This window comes from Lolium perenne, chromosome 7, assembly GCF_019359855.2.
Source record: "Lolium perenne isolate Kyuss_39 chromosome 7, Kyuss_2.0, whole genome shotgun sequence".
Taxonomy (NCBI): Eukaryota; Viridiplantae; Streptophyta; class Magnoliopsida; order Poales; family Poaceae; genus Lolium; species Lolium perenne.
Genome location: NC_067250.2, coordinates 59,949,099 through 59,966,468, shown reverse-complemented (window position 1 = coordinate 59,966,468; position 17,370 = coordinate 59,949,099). Strand labels below are relative to the sequence as shown.

Below are 17,370 nucleotides of genomic sequence, written 5' to 3'. Positions count from 1 at the left end.
GCGTAGCCTATATAAAATGCCTGCAATATGGTGGTTTGTGGGTATCTCCTATGCATCATTGTTCTTGCACACACACACTGTCCTATGGCGGGCGGACGGAAAGAGAGACAATCTACTGACTGCTCCACTCGCTAGGAGTACAGTGATGGTTGCCAGTCCAGGTATGGACGACGACGATTAGGGAATTATACAAGATCTTATTATATTAAGAATATCGGTTGGAGGAAGATCTCTTAGGATTATATTATATGATCGCGTAAGAATTGGTTAAGGATTTTTTTTAGCGGTTGTTGTTTTAAACACGAGGTTTTCTGGTTTGGCAACTCTATAAAACGAAAAGAATTAAATGAACGACTTTGAAAAAAATGATTTCAATGTAACGGGCTCGCTCCTAGTAATTGGCGGATACAATTTTAACTTATTGTGTAAAAAATTGTTTTGTGTACGATTAAAATTATTTATTCCATCGCCATCTAATACATGTGATAAGCAATTATCCAGCTACTGAAAAAATTGTTCCTGCACTTATTGTAGGGTCAATAAAAATGTTTTGGGGCGGCTCAAGTGAGGTAGTTCAAGTCTTTGACGGGCAGGATATACATTGGATGAAAATACATTGGACATGAAAAAGTGGATGGTGTTAGACAGCGGTAGAACTGGTAAGTAGTGTGGACTGATGCCGTTGGCCACGTAAATTCTATTGTTTAAATATAAATTAGAAATTAAAAAGGTTCATTCATGTAGACTGTAATTCACGAATGAAAGTGCTTTTTCTGAAGGCTTAACTTATAGAAGCTATTGGAAAAAAATTGAAAAAATACTCTAATTACTAGGAAAAATTAACAAAAAATTATTTGTCAAAAGAAGGTTTGATGATTTTGATAGTTATTAAAGTGTATAAACATATTATTAATACAAAAAAAGACATCGTAATGGTGAGTTATAATGTTTGATTTAATGTTGGTTAGCATAAAAAAGTGCTTATAGGAACATCTAAATTGGAAATTCTTATTTTTTTGGGGGGGTGCTTGTATAACGTAAAGTGGGTGCGGGTAGGTATACTGTGTTCTTGCATAAAGCAGCAGCCTTAAAAAAAAAGGCTCTATTTGGGGTGCGAAATTAGGATTAGAGATCGGCGGTCGAGCTTCGTCCTCATGTTTGGATAGTGAGCTGTGTAAATCTCCCGAACAACATCGATAGAGCTGGTTGGATAGATGCATCTGGTAGAACTTCGGGATTCAGGAAAAGGGGATAGCGCAGTATTGCAGGTAATCCCTAGATCCATTAATAGGTGATGGAGGTTGAAAATCTTTTAGTGTGTTCTGTTTCTTTGGGATAACAATTCTACTCACTTAATCTATTGGTAGAATTATAAGGATTGGTGACGGGAGATGTAATTGGATTGTCCAGATTTATATTGTGAAGCTGCTGGTTTATTGCTTTTTTTGCCTAGGCTTGATGAATTGTTAAATTATATTAAAATTATACAATCGATCTGTGGACAAATCTATTTGGACGAAAATATACAGGAATATGCTTGATAATTTGAATGAATTTGATGGTAGCGAGACTGTATGATGGTACTAGTTGACTTTTCAGTACAAGCATAAAAAAGAGTTGAGGCAATGTTTAAATAACTGAAATTGTGAAACATCCTAAATTAAGGCGAAATGATTGCTGGTAGCGAGATTGGCGATACAACAGTAGTTCTAGAACTAAGAAATAAACATGCGTTTTGATTGAACAATGGGGGGGGGAGTGGGGGTGCTGCTGATTTGAAACTGGAGTGCTATCTCGGTTGTGTGGTGGCTCATGCTTCTTGGTCTGCTGACTTGGTGGCACATTGTCAGTTCTTGCTACAGTCAAATGGTGAGGACTGATGGTGCTGCTCTCCATTGTTGGGTGGTTGGTTCAGCTCTGGGTCGTCGACATTGCTAACTGCAGCCAGCCACTGGTCAAGGTTTTTGTTGATCCTCCTGTTTTCCTCCAGCATTTGCATCTGAGCTTCTTCCTCCCCATGTGTTCTGATGGAGTCTCGGAGGGCTAGCTCAAGGTCATGATCTATCACATTGGCAGCATCGTTTTCCTCCACTGAGGGTATGTGCTGCACTTCACTTTCTGCTCCTGCAGTTATGTCTGTAGGGTATGGGCATTGCTCATAAGAGTAATCCGCTTCCACTCCATTTTCCATTGCTTCAGTCTCATCATCAACTTGAAAATGAAGTACTGGAGTGGATGGGATGCTGTATGATTCGTTGATAGTGTGATCAACAAACTGCATGGGTACCTGAACAACATGTGATCCGGGATCGCAGTAGTAGCCGGAGTTCAGCAAGCCTTCTGGAGACATTTCTTCAGTTTCCTGCTTCAGACTCAAGTCTTCTGGGTCTGCTTGCAGGATTGCATCATCAGTCAGCTTGTAATCCTCATAAACGTGGACTGCCGTCGTGTCGGTGACAACAGTTTGCACGGTGAGGATGGGTGTGTCGGCCTTGGCGATGTTGGACCATTGTTGAGTCTGAATGCTGGCAGCTGAAATGGACATGTCGGAGATCGCGGCGTGCGCCGCAGAGTCGCTGTCTTCATAAGGGGCTGGGGTGTCGGCGTGTGTGAGGTAGTTTGGCTTGGGTTCAGAGAGATTGTGGTCTATAGGATTGGCCGATGATTGGCTTGTGTGCTGGCTACTGGTGCTTTGGGTTGTCTTCCTCCTCTTGAGAGGAAGCATGTAAGATGGTGTGGCGGTGGCGGACTGTTGTGCAGAAGAGTCAATCTGTCTCTTCATTGGCTTTGGAGTGTTGAATTCTTGCAGTGGTGATGAGTTGGCTTGCTTCATGTTGTGTTCTTGTTCTGTACAGGTTGAGCCGTTTTGGTGCCAACTATATAGGCGATGGAGGGTAATAGATCTACAGAGCATATACGTTTTAGAATACAGTTACCGGTACGTTTCCTGGCTGGCTTAACAGTAGAAGAATATGTAGAATTGAAGTGTATAATTGATTGCACATAGCATTGTGTTGTTTGTTTTACAGTTCTGCTTACTACCGGTTGCTTCCTGTTGGTTTGGTGTAACTTCGAATATGATGTTGTTTGCACTGTAGATGCAACTAGGACAGATTGTGTAATTTAGGTTGGAATTGCTTTTTCCTGAAGTTCTACCTCCTAATTTGTTGGTGAAATATATTTACAAAAATAAGTAGATTTCCTAGGTGGGTAATCATCGCGAAGTGATGTGTTTTATGTGTTGAGAAAAATGAAGCTTTTTTATAGGATAAGGAAATTGTGTGTTTAGTTGTTTTAGATTATAAGGGGGATGTAAATCTGGTGTGGGTGTGGTTAACAAATGGGACGATCTAGATGTCTAGGAAATCACCTGTCGGCCAAAAAAAAATTAACCTGGTTGTATGTGTCAGTTGTTACTATATTTGATGAATGTCAGGTGAAACAATAAAATAAATGACTTGCATCGCGATGTTTGAGGATCCAGAAAATTCAATGCTTGCTGCTAGATTTCTAAAAATCTATGGACCAGAGAATAAAAGAAGAACAATTATTGCCCATGTTGCGTTACATGTGAGATGTTGGGGAGTGGTAACAAAACTAGTTCATTCATCTATGTCTTGTACAAACTCCGTTGGGAGGGCACCGGAGTTGCCACGTAGGTGCAACAGATCAAACAACATTTCAGCATTTGTTGGGCATTTCTGGGACGCCTGATATGTGACGCGTGGAAAGGAAGATGTAAAGAATGTTAGTACAGGCAAAAACGAACTGCTTTTTTATTTATAGGCTAAAAGTAAAACTGCTAAATAGGAAAGTACCGATGTAAGTTTTCCTCCCTGCTTCACACCGTCAAATGTTCGACAGAACTGGAGAGCTTCAGGACCAAAGTCGTAGCTGATTTTGTCATCAATAGTGCGGATAAATATTGTTAGTGTGGGATTGGATAAATAGATGATGAATCTATTTTAGGACATGTAATAACTTACCCGTCGGGTCTTAAGACATCAAGAGATGATGAGGTTGTGTATACCCTTGCCCACTCTTCCCAGTCGACGCTCCAACCATCGAAGAAAGATTCGATGCAGCGGCGGAATGCAGAGTTCAGCATGGTTACGATCTTTTCATAATCTGACCAGTTACCATCCCTGTTACCGGCGGCGTGTATGGTGATCTGTCTTCGTTTCATGTCCCATGCTATGCATGCCCACGATCCTTTTACGACCAACATGGTAATGAACTATTTGACACAGGTTTAGAAAGTTAAGAAATTTTCTATGCATAGGAGGGAGTGAGGACAAACTGTGGTTAGCTTGTTACCAGCATGCATTTTGATATGTCATTGCTTATGTGTTTGCCAACCCACTGATGTTGGATGCTTCTGGAAGATAAGTAGTCTTCACCGGCGATAACACGCATCTTAAATGAGTTGAACAAACGTATATCAGAATATAGTTTGTGGATGAAGTTCACTAAAATGGAAAAGGGTTTTGTACAAACCGGGAAGTCTGTTTCCAAGTAGTGCCTCCAATCCACAGATTTGCCTTGTTGTCCTGTGTGTTGGTATTTTCGTAGCATCGCGTCGCATGTATCAGGGCCTAATGAGCCGTTAGGTCCAAATTGAGCAACAATGTCTTCAGAAGATATCTCTATGAATTTAGGTGAACCGTGTCGTATCCAGAACCTGTTTGAAAAAAAATTTGTGAAGAAGGTGAAAAGTTGGTATTTGTTGTGACTGCAGTTTATTTAGTCTTGGGGAATGGTTTTTGTTACCTGTTTGGGTCTACGGAAGCTCTAAGTGCCCACTTGTAGAAATTATTGGCAGCCTCGAGCCTCTTCGAGCAGATTTTCGCTGAACAATCCCTAGGGGGGCATATAATTCTACCTTCCCGTACCTGCTTCTTTGTGACAGGAGACTGTGTGAATTCTAACTCGGAGGCGTCATCGTTAAGGTTTATCTTTTCCGAACAGCGCTTGTTGAATAGGAATTCTCCTGACTTAATCTTGGTTGAGGATAAAGGGGAGTTGGGGCTTGACATTCGTATTGTTTTTCTAGGAGGGCTGGGTCCTATTGGTGATATAGGTGTGACAGGACTAGGTGTGGGTCCAGTGATGACACAGGTTTCAAATTCTGGTCCTAGTGAAAATGAAGGTGCATCGCATGCCTGTCTGTTTCGTGCTCCTTGCTGGGGTGGGGTGTTGACATCTGTATAATGTGAGTAAGATTAGCATAAATATTGATTTGGTGCATAACCTATATGGTGAAGCATTATACCAAGAAATGTAAAAACAATAACCTGTTCTGAATTGATTTGTTGGTGACGGTGTATGTCCGGGGGGGTATGTCTTTGTTTCAGCTAAATAACTGGAATACTCTAATGATATTTTGCTGAATGCGTCTAGAAGTTTCTCTGACTCTTCCTCTATTGATTGGCGTGCCTGGGTAAGAATTTTTAACTTCGCCTTGTGTGCTTTGGCTGCCAATATCATCTTCATGCTTTGCTGGGGGTGGGTTAAAATACAAAAATTGATATGAAAGATATTGTTAGGAAACTGTTGTAGTAGACTAGTTTTACACAAGTGTTGCAATTGAAAAACATACTGTGATGGGGGGCTCATGCTCCTTATTTGTCGCAGCTCCATGGTGTTGTTGTTGTTGTCGTGCCTGGACAGCGGTGTCTGTCCTCGATCGTTTCTGGTGATTAGTATTCGAGGTGGTTGCAACAGAATTTGTGGTCCGATTGTTTACGCCCCTTCTGTACACAACATCGGTGTCTGCCCTGGGCTGTTAATTAAACTTAATAATGTCAGTAGGTTTCCTGATTTGTGTAAGCAAGCAAAACAAAAAATGATGTTGCGTATACTTCTGACTAATTGACGTTAGCTGGAAAGGACAGTTTTTTAGTTGCAGTTGCTCTGACCTTGCCAGCGCCGAACATCCTGCACGGTGTCTGCCCCCTTAAACCGATTGTTTCGGCCAACACGTGTTTGGAAAAGGTTCTCGCATCGAATAACTCCATACGAGACTTGCTGCCCTTAGGAAGTGAGGTCTGCCCGTAATCCATGTTGTCTAGATAGAAAATCTAAATGCAGAGTGCGATGAAAATGGTAAGACTAGGAAATGAAAAAACAACGCAAAACTTGTTCCGTAATGAAAAAAGATGCACCTGGAGTGTGGGGGAGGGATGAGAAGCAAACCTGGAGGAAAAGGGTGGTGCCTGCTGGTGGATTGTATGACACATTTTTTCGAAGTGCCATTTTTGAAGCGGCACATGCGGAGAACATGGCATCCAACAAATAGTTTGACCAGTTGAAAGTGTGAATCAGGTCAGGATCTGTGAGAGCTGGCCAGAAATTGACTGATTCTTGATCTCCTGGGTTATTGCTGTCAACAATCATACACACAACAAAAATTACAAATGAAATCTTGAAAATTTTGACTTCATCGCCTATCAGTTCTCGCCCGCATAACGCTTGCAAGGTTTTTTCAGCAGCTTTGATCGGAGATTTATTGGTATCGTCCATACCAATGAGAGATTGAATTTTATTCCGCATATCCTGTGATTTATCTAGCGATGCGTCCCATACATCTTTCCCACCGCATGGTGTGCCTAGTACTTTGGAGATATCTTCCTGGAAAAAAGTGAGCCTCCTGCCAACATGAACAGAAACAGACCTTGACATGTTGTCTACCTTGGGCATCAACCAAACGGTGAACTGTTTGTCGAATTGCAATTCGTGAACAGGTTTTGCGAAGGAGCAAAACCCTGTTGATTCGGCAATGGTTTTTTGCTGCTGCGTGAACATCTTGACTATGCTGTTTAACTGCAGGAACAGGTGGGAGTTTGCATATGGAACATGCCGGTGGACACCCTTTTCTTCTGGGATGCTTGGTAAGTTGTTCTTTTGTGAGCGACCTTTCCTGCTAGCCCAAGAAGATGTGGAGCTGCTCATGATGATGAACTGTACAAAATTTGGTATAAATAAATGAGTAAGAATGTTAAACTGGTTTGGATTGAAGGTTTCCAGTAGGAGAATGATATAAGTAAATACCTGGATTTTGAATCCTGGAGAGCGCAAGCTTCTGATTGTTTTAGAACAGATGAAGGAAGGATTGTTGTGTTCATGAATTTTGGGCAGTAATTATTTTGTGTACAGGATATAGAGTGAGAAAAGGTGTTGTGGGAGGTAATACATGCCGAAGTGTATTTCATCGTGCTGTACAGTTTGCATAGCTCAATCTTCTACTTTGGACACTGTTTCAGCATGTGTATTGTAATGTGTACTGCGTGTAAAGTGTATTGTAATGTGTACTGCGTGTGAATGGGTGTCTATTGAAATTTTGAAAAGGTGAGCTCTATTCAACTAGGTAACACACGGCGTTAACATGCAGGCGTTTGGATTTTGTGCTCCCATGTGCAGATCCGGAATGATGTGCTGTATATCCAATGGCTGCCATGGTGTGCATAGCTAGCCACCATGGTAGCCCACTATTTTCGATATATATATATCAGAATAGTTATACATAATTATATTATTTCGAGCTGTCGAGCTAAAATCGAGCGAGCTGGTGATCCTCAAGATCAGCTCGTTCTCCACTCGAACTATAGAAGACAACTCATACTCAGCTCTTTTTTTTCGAATCCATTTCGTGTCGAGCTAAAAAGCAAGTCGATCTCGAGCCGCTCACGAGCCTCGAGCTTTTCTTGCAGCCCTATGCACCGATGCATCAAGAGGAGTATGGCGCTTCAAAATTGCGTACAAAACCTGGCTCCTAACGTCAGACGCTTGCGCTCGTCGGTACTTTTACTATTTGAGCGAGCACACAAGTTGTGCAATGTACATGATCTAATAGGGCATCTAGAAAAAAATAGGGCTTCAAAGAAAATTTTGCAAATAAGATAAAATAGGGCACGAAAAAATTACACAAAAGAATGCCCTAAACTAGCTAGTGTCCTAAAATTTAGAAAACAATTGAAGCATCTAAAGGTATAATCGATGCACCCCATGGGGGTCTCACAGCGATCTAAGCTTCTGAACCATCGGATTTTCCAGTCAGTGCGATCTGGTCCGTTCGTTGTTGCCTCTCCTCCCACTAGATAAAGCCATGCAATGGCTGTGTGCTACCCGCCTCAGGCTGCTGGTGGGACCCACCATCGTTCGGGCCCGCCTGTCGGTGACTGCGGGTGAGATTGGTTTCGGTCAAGCATGGTTGGGCATGACAAAAGTATCCCCTCCCCGTGGAGACAAAAAGGCCATCTCCTCCAATCCCCTCCCGTTCTTCTCCTCCACTCTCCTCCAATGCTTCTCAAACCCTAGCCAATCCCCATCGCGTTGTTGGTCTTCCTCCGTGGCTCCCGCTCTCCATGGACGCGTCCCTCTCTCTCCTTGATCTCCTCTCCCGGTGCTCGCCCCCGGAGCAGCGCAGTCGGTGGAGGCGTGCGGGAATGGCGCCGCCGATGGTCTCGTGGGAGCGAGGGAGGGCGCGCTGCAGCCCGCGCGCCCGGCCTGGCTCCCTCCTCCTCCAGCCCTCCCTTTCCCCTTGGCCGGAGCAGAAGAAGGCAGCAGGGACTCCACCACGCCCCTCCCTGCTCGCCCCCAGCTCGACCTGCTGCTGCGAGCATGAGGAGCAACCCTCCCTACTGATTACCATTCCCATGGAAGCTCCTTCATCCATATCAATGGCTCCTCCAGCTCTCCGTCCTCTCTATCCCCCCACTCCCACTTTCTCTCTCTCAATTGAATCTCTGAAATGTTTGTGTTTGTGCTGATTTTGTTTAGATATGCCAGCAAGGTGCAGGTTTTCACCATGTCCCCCTTTTCTACAGATCTAGGTATGTGCAAAACTTTTGCCTCACTTCGTAGTTGCATGAGTAGAACAATAAAATTAAATCGACCACTGGTTTTTCTTTTGGGGAGTATTGATTGATTTCCCATGAAAAAATGTATTGCCTCATTTTGGAGTGTTAAAAAATAATGTGGCAACTATTGCACATGTTTGCTTTTTATAATATTGCACACAGGCTCTGGAAATGTTTTTCTCAATACTATATGCGGAAGATTTCATTCTTACTAATTTTTAGGTTAACCTGTTTAATTGGTGAAGTCTAACCACATGGCAGTGCTGAAAGATGGTGTGTATAAGACCCCAGTAAGTACGCCCATGTTTTGGTTCAGAAAAGTACGTGCATGTTGTCCATGTGAAATATATACGTCCAATGAACTTTGGTTTATTAAGTGTTACTAAGTCCATGTGATCTTTTGTTTTTCTCTAATTCAGATGTTTCACTACAGTTGTAAAAAGGTAAACGCAACTGTAGTGTCCTCCTATGCTATGCTGAATTAGAAACTCATTTCTGTATATTTTCATCTGCACATCATTTGCTTGATGACCTTATTGAATGATATTTTGTTTTAAATCTGTGCAATTGAAAGTCGGGGCTGATGTCTCGAGCATCAGGAGGTAAGTTTTCGGGCGCTGCAGCATCATCCCGTCGGTGGAGGAGGCCAAGCCTGTCGGCACCCATTATCCAAGCTGGCACCGGCGATGAGAAATTATCCGGAGCTTAGGCGACCATAACGTCTCCAAATCCTCAAACAATCAGGTAGAATCTTACGGTTGCGCCAAGAATCTATTTTCTGGCTTCCTTTTGTGTTGGTCTGATACATGGTTGTGAGAATATAAAATAAGAATTTAGATGGAAAAGGGAAACACCAGTTTAGCTTATCAAGGTGTTAAAGGTACCCTTGTGCATCAGTTCTTGCCAGATTTAGAGTTGGCATAGATATCAAGTGAGGAAGGAAACGATTTGGTTAACATTTGTGTGCACAGTCTAGGTCATAGCATATAACTATAAGGATCTGCGTACCACAAGTCAGGTTAAGGTTCATGGCTTATTAGCTAGGCTGATTATACCATGTGCAAAATCTCATTGTATATATTTATGATGGTTATTCTCTGTAATCTAGCTTTTGCATTTGGTTTATGGAAATGCTAAAATAAGAAAGCTAGAAGAGTTTATGTTTCTCATCTCACTTTTATTTTAGTGCTGGAATCAGCCTTTGGGCTTATTTTGTCCTCCAAAAGATAAATGAGGCAATCAAGTTTTTTTCCTGACAGACGTGGCGACATCCGTGTGTTCGATCTGTTGGCATGGAGTGTGGCACCTAGGTCCTGGATATCAATGGCGACGAGGAGCAGGTGTTGGCCGTCGCTTGTCTGGTAGTGAGACACATGCGTCTGGTACAAATGTAAAGGCCTCCTTCCTTGCTCTGCATTCATGTTGGTTTTTCTTCCTGAATCATTTTCCTATCAATGTTATTTTGGCACCACCAAAATTCTCACCTAGCATTTTCAATGAAGTTCTAAATGTGTTTTACCTTGTGGGTACAGGGATGTTGAACTAGCTACCTCGAAGAATTTGGGTAGGTTGGTGCCTAAGGATCCCTGTTGAACACAAAAGTATCCAAAGATAATTAGAGTGAGAACTGATACGTCTCCAGAAGTCCGAAAGGGAGACGAGGAAGGGCAGCAGGGGACCCACACCATATGGCGGCGCGGGTGGCCCCCTGGCCGTGCCAGCCTATGGGGAGGGAGCCCCCTGGCCCCTCCGACTCCGCCTCTTCGCCTATATAATATCTCGTGACCTAAAAACCTGACACCAATGGACGAAACTCCAGAAAGACTCCAGGGGCACCGCCGCCATCGCGAAACTCCGTTTCGGGGGACAAAAGTCTCTGTTCCGGCACGCCGCCGGGAAGGGAAATTGCCCCCGGAGTCATCTCCATCGACATCACCGCCATGTTCATCGCCATTTCTGTCTCCCATGATGAGGAGGGAGTAGTTCTCCCCCGAGGATGAGGGCTCTACCGGTAGCTATGTGGTTCATCTCTCTCTCCCATGTACTTCAATACAATGATCTCATGAGCTGTCTTACATGATTGAGATCCATATGATGAGCTTTGTAATCTAGATGTCGTTATGCTATTCAAGTGGATTTTACTTATGTGATCTCCGGAGACTCCTTGTCCCACGTGTGTAAAGGTGACAGTGTGTGCACCGTGTGGGTCTCTTAGGCTACATTTCACAGAATACTGATACGTCTCCGACGTATCGATAATTTCTTATGTTCCATGCTTGTTTTATGACAATACCTACATGTTTTGTTCACACTTTATGTCATTATTATGCATTTTCCGGAACTAACTTATTGACGAGATGCCAAAGAGCTGGCAATGGGGTTCGCAGCCCCAATTAATTACAACTTGCATTAATAATTCTCTTCACATGTTTTGCTCTGATTCATCAGTAAGCAACTTAATTTTGCAAATAGACACTCCTTCATGGTATGTGAATGTTGGAAGGCACCCGAGGATTCGGTTAGCCATGGCTTGTGTAAGCAAAAGGTTGGGAGGAGTGTCATCAATAATGAAACTAAAATACATGTGTAAACAAAAGAGAAGAGGGATGATCTACCTTGCTGGTAGAGATAACGTCCTTCATGGGAGCCGCTCTTGAAAGTCTGGTTGATAAGGTAGTTAGAGTACCCATTACCATTCGTTGACAACAACAAACACCTCTCAAAACTCTACTTTTATACTCTCTATATGATTTCAAAACTTAAAAAGCTCTAGCACATGATTTTATCTCTGCTTCCCTCTGCGAAGGGCCATTCTTTTACTTTTATGTTGAGTCAGTTTACCTACTTCCTCCTATCTTAGAAGCAAACACTTGTGTTAACTGTGCATTGATTCTTACATGTTTACCTATTGCATTCATTATATTACTTTGCATTGACAACTATCCATGAGATATACATGTTACAAGTTGAAAGCAACTGCTGAAACTTAATCTTCCTTTGTGTTGCTTCAATGCCTTTACTTTGAATCTATTGCTTTATGAGTTAACTCTTATGCAAGACTTATTGATGCTTGTCTTGAAAGTACTATTCATGAAAAGTCTTTGCTATATGATTCAGTTGTTTAATCATTGTCTTTACCATTGCTTTGAATCGCTGCATTCATCTCATATGCTTTACAATAGTATGATTAAGATCATGTTGGTAGTATGTCACTTCAGAAATTATCTTTGTTATCGTTTACCTACTCGGGACGAGTAGGAACTAAGCTTGGGGATGCTGATACGTCTCCGACGTATCGATAATTTCTTATGTTCCATGCTTGTTTTATGACAATACCTACATGTTTTGTTCACACTTTATGTCATTATTATGCATTTTCCGGAACTAACCTATTGACGAGATGCCAAAGGGCCAGTTCCTGTTTTCTGCTGTTTTTGGTTTCAGAAATCCTAGTAAGGAAATATTCTCGGAATCGGACGAAATCAACGCCCAGCATCTTAGAAATCCACGAAGCTTCCAGAACACCCGGGAGGGATCAGAGGGGAGCCACAGAGGGCCCACACATGGGGCTGGCGCGGCCAGGGCCTGGGTCGCTCCACCCTATCGTGTGGCGGCTCCGTACCCCCTCCGACTCCGCCTCTTCGCCTATATAAAGGTCCCTTACCTAAAACTTCGAGACGAAAAAGCCACGGTACGAGAAACCTTCCAGAGCCGCCGCCATCGCGAAGCCAAGATCTGGGGGACAGGAGTCTCTGTTCCGGCACGCCGCCGGGACGGGGAAGTGCCCCCGGAAGGCATCTCCATCAACACCACCGCCATCTTCATCAACGCTACTATCTCCCATGAGGAGGGAGTAGTTCTCCATCGAGGCTAAGGGCTGTACCGGTAGCTATGTGGTTAATCTCTCTCCTATGTACTTCAATACAATGATCTCATGAGCTGCCTTACATGATTGAGATTCATATGAGTTTTGTATCACTATTCATCTATGTGCTACTCTAGTGATGTTATTAAAGTACTCTATTCCTCCTTCATGATGTAATGGTGACAGTGTGTGCATCATGTAGTACTTGGCGTAGTTTATGATTATGATCTCTTGTAGATTATGAAGTTAACTATTACTATGATGGTATTAATGTGATCTATTCCTCCTTTCATAGTATGAAGGTGACAGTGTGCATGCTATGTTAGTACTTGGTATAGTTGTGTTGATCTATCATGCACTCTAAGGTTATTTAAATATGAATATCGAATATTGTGGAGCTTGTTAACTCCGGCATTGAGGTGCTCTTGTAGCCCTACGCAATTGGTGTTCATCATCCAACAAGAGAGTGTAGAGTGGTTTTATTATGTGATCAATGTTGAGAGTGTCCACTAGTGAAAGTAGTATCCCTAGGCCTTGTTTCCAAATACTGCAATCTCCGTTTATTTACTGTTCTGCTGCATGTTTAATTACTACACGCCGGCAAGCACTTTTCTGGCGCCGTTGCTACTGCTCTTGTACATTCATACCACCTGTATTTCACTATCTCTTCGCCGAACTAGTGCACCTATACACCTGACAAGTGTATTAGGTGTGTTGGGGACACAAGAGACTTCTTGTATTGTGGTTGCAGGGTTGCTTGAGAGGGATATCTTTGACCTCTTCCTCCCTGAGTTCGATAAACCTTGGGTGATCCACTTAAGGGAAACTTGCTGCTGTTCTACAAACCTCTGCTCTTGGAGGTCCAACACTGTCTACAAGAATAGAAGCGCGCGTAGACATCAAGCTATTTTCTGGCGCCGTTGTCGGGGAGGAAAGGTAAAAGGTACTCACACTCCGGTCCCAGGTAACCAAACACTTTTCTGGTACCGTTGTGAGTGCTCGAAGATATTTCCTTTAGATCCTTGCATCTTTTTGTTTCTTGTTTACACTAGTTAGGCTTAATGGAAAATAACAAAAAAAAATAGAGATCTTTATGAACTTTATCTTGAATTAGGACATGATGTGTTTGAAGAGAGAATTAAAAAAACCCATGGAACTTTGTTTGCAAAATAGCAATGTTATTAGCATGAACTCTTTGAATACTATTATTGCTAATGCTATGGAAAATTCTAAGCTTGGGGAAGCTGGCTTTGATGAGCATGATATTTTTAGTCCCCCAAGCATTGAGGAGAAAATTTTCTTTGATGATACTTTGCCTCCTATTTATGATGATAATAATGATAGTGGTCTTTTGGTGCCACCTACTATGGAGGATAAATTTTATTATGATTATACCAGGCCTCCTACACTTGATGAGAATAATAATGATAGCTACTTTGTTGAATTTGCTCCCACTACAATTAATAAGAATGACTATGCTTATGTTGGGAGTAGTAATTATTTTATGCATGAGACTCATGATAAGAATGCTTTATGTGATAGTTATATTGTTGAGTTTGCTCATGATATTACTGAAAGTTATTATGAGAGAGGGAAATATGGTTATATGCATCTTAATAATATTAAGTTTCCTCTCTATATGCTGAAATTTTTGAAGTTACACTTGTTTTATCTTTCTATGCTTGTTGCATTATGCTTCATGAATTTGTTTATTTACAAGATTCTTTTTCATAGGAAGTGGGTTAGACTTAAATGTGTTTTGAATTTGTTTCTTGATGCTCTCTTTTGCTTCAAATACTATTTCTTACGAGTGCATCATTAAAACTGCTGAGACCATCTTAATGGCTATAAAGAAAGCACTTCTTGGGAGATAACCCATGTGTTTATTTTACTACAGTACTTTGTTTTATATTTGAGTCTTGGAAGTTGTTACTACTGTAGCAACCTCTCCTTATCTTTATTTTATTGCATTGTTGTGCCAAGTAAAGTCTTTGATAGTAGAGTTGATACTAGATTTGGATTACTGCGCAGAAACAGTTTTCTTGCTGTCACGAAATTGAGTCGCTACGTCTGTAGGTAACTCATAAAATTAAGCCAATTTACGTGCGTGATCCTCAGATATGTACGCAACTTTCATTCAATTTGAGCATTTTCATCTGAGCAAGTCTGGTGCCTCTAAAAAATTCATCTTTACAGACTGTTCTGTTTTGACAGATTCTGCCTTTTATTTCACATTGCCTCTTTTGCTGTGTTGGATGGATTTCTTTGTTCCATTAACTTTCAGTAGCTTTGTGCAATGTCCAGAAGTGTTAAGAATGATTGTGTCACCTCTGAACATGTGAATTTTTAATTATGCACTAACCCTCTAATGAGTTAGTTTCGAGTTTGGTGTGGAGGAAGTTTTCAAGGGTCAAGAGAGGAGGATGATACAATGTGATCAAGAAGAGTGAAAGCTCTAAGCTTGGGGATGCCCCTGTGGTTCATCCCTGCATATTTCAAGAAGACTCAAGCGTCTAAGCTTGGGGATGCCCAAGGCATCCCCTTCGTCATCAACAAATTATCAGGTTTTTTTTCTCTTGAAACTATATTTTTATTCGGTCACATCTTATGTACTTTACTTGGAGCGTCTGTTTGTTTTTATTTTTTGTTTTGTTTGAATAAGTTCATGCTTGTGTGGGAGAGAGACACACTCCGCTGGTTCGTATGAACACATGTGTTCTTAGCTTTTAATGTTCATGGCGAAGGTTGAAACTGCTTCGTTAATTATTATATGGTTGGAAACAGAAAATGCTACATGTGGTAATTGGTATGATGTCTTAAATAACTTGATACTTGGCAATTGTTGTGCTCATATAGATCATGTTTTAGCTCTTGCATCATGTACTTTGCACCTATTAGTGAAGAAATACATAGAGCTTGCTAAAATTTGGTTTGCATGATTGGTCTCTCTAAGGTCTAGATATTTTCTGGTAAGTGTTTGAACAACAAGGAAGACAGTGTAGAGTCTTATAATGCTTGCAATATGTTCTTATGTAAGTTTTGCTGTACCGGTTCATACTTGAGTTTGCTTCAAATAACCTTGCTAGCCTAAGCCTTGTACTGAGAGGGAATACTTCTCGTGCATCCAAATCCTTGAGCCAAAAACTATGCCATTTGTGTCCACCATACCTACCTACTACATGGTATTTTCTGCCATTCCAAGTAAATACTTCGTGTGCTACCTTTAAACAATTCAAAATGCTTCTTAATTTGTGTCAATGTTTTATAGCTCATGAGGAAGTATGTGGTGTGTTATCTTTCAATCTTGTTGGGTAGCTTTCACAATGGACTAGTGGCTTCATCCGCTTATCCAATAATTTTGCAAAAAGAGCTGGCAATGGGGTTCCCAGCCCCAATTAATTACAACTTACATTAATAATTCTCTTCACATGTTTTGCTCTGATTCATCAGTAAGCAACTTAATTTTGCAAATGGACACTCCTTCATGGTATGTGAATGTTGGAAGGCACCCGAGGATTCGGTTAGCCATGGCTTGTGTAAGCAAAAGGTTGGGAGGAGTGTCATCAATAATGAAACTAAAATACATGTGTAAACAAAAGAGAAGAGGGATGATCTACCTTGCTGGTAGAGATAACGTCCTTCATGGGAGCCGCTCTTGAAAGTCTGGTTGATAAGGTAGTTAGAGTACCCATTACCATTCGTTGACAACAACAAACACCTCTCAAAACTCTACTTTTATACTTTCTATATGATTTCAAAACTTAAAAAGCTCTAGCACATGATTTTATCCCTGCTTCCCTCTGCGAAGGGCCATTCTTTTACTTTTATGTTGAGTCAGTTTACCTACTTCCTCCTATCTTAGAAGCAAACACTTGTGTTAACTGTGCATTGATTCTTACATGTTTACCTATTGCATTCATTATATTACTTTGCATTGACAACTATCCATGAGATATACATGTTACAAGTTGAAAGCAACTGCTGAAACTTAATCTTCCTTTGTGTTGCTTCAATGCCTTTACTTTGAATCTATTGCTTTATGAGTTAACTCTTATGCAAGACTTATTGATGCTTGTCTTGAAAGTACTATTCATGAAAAGTCTTTGCTATATGATTCGGTTGTTTAATCATTGTCTTTACCATTGCTTTGAATCGCTGCATTCATCTCATATGCTTTACAATAGTATGATTAAGATCATGTTGGTAGCATGTCACTTCAGAAATTATCTTTGTTATCGTTTACCTACTCGGGACGAGTAGGAACTAAGCTTGGGGATGCTAATACGTCTCCAACGTATCGATAATTTCTTATGTTCCATGCTTGTTTTATGACAATACCTACATGTTTTGTTCACACTTTATGTCATTATTATGCATTTTCCGGAACTAACCTATTGACGAGATGCCAAAGGGCCAGTTCCTGTTTTCTGCTGTTTTTGGTTTCAGAAATCCTAGTAAGGAAATATTCTCGGAATCGGACGAAATCAACGCCCAGCATCTTAGAAATCCACGAAGCTTCTAGAACACCCGGGAGGGATCAGAGGGGAGCCCAGAGGGCCCACACATGGGGCTGGCGCGGCCAGGGCCTGGGCCGCGCCACCCTATCGTGTGGCGGCTCCGTACCCCCTCCGACTCCGCCTCTTCGCC

General features: G+C 41.7%; 1 long non-coding RNA gene across 3 annotated transcripts; it reads left to right on the top strand.

Annotated features, from left to right (window-relative positions):
* The first annotated feature begins 1,096 nt into the window (after positions 1-1,096).
* LOC139833227 (uncharacterized) lies at positions 1,097-7,346 on the top strand. 3 transcript variants are annotated; one of them, XR_011748606.1, is made up of 4 exons: positions 1,097-1,268; positions 1,851-2,097; positions 2,856-2,938; positions 5,635-7,346. It is a non-coding gene; the product is annotated as an uncharacterized lncRNA (long non-coding RNA). The 3 variants fall into 3 exon arrangements; XR_011748605.1 differs by lacking the exon at positions 1,851-2,097; XR_011748607.1 differs by lacking the exons at positions 1,851-2,097; positions 2,856-2,938.
* The last annotated feature ends 10,024 nt before the right edge of the window (positions 7,347-17,370 follow it).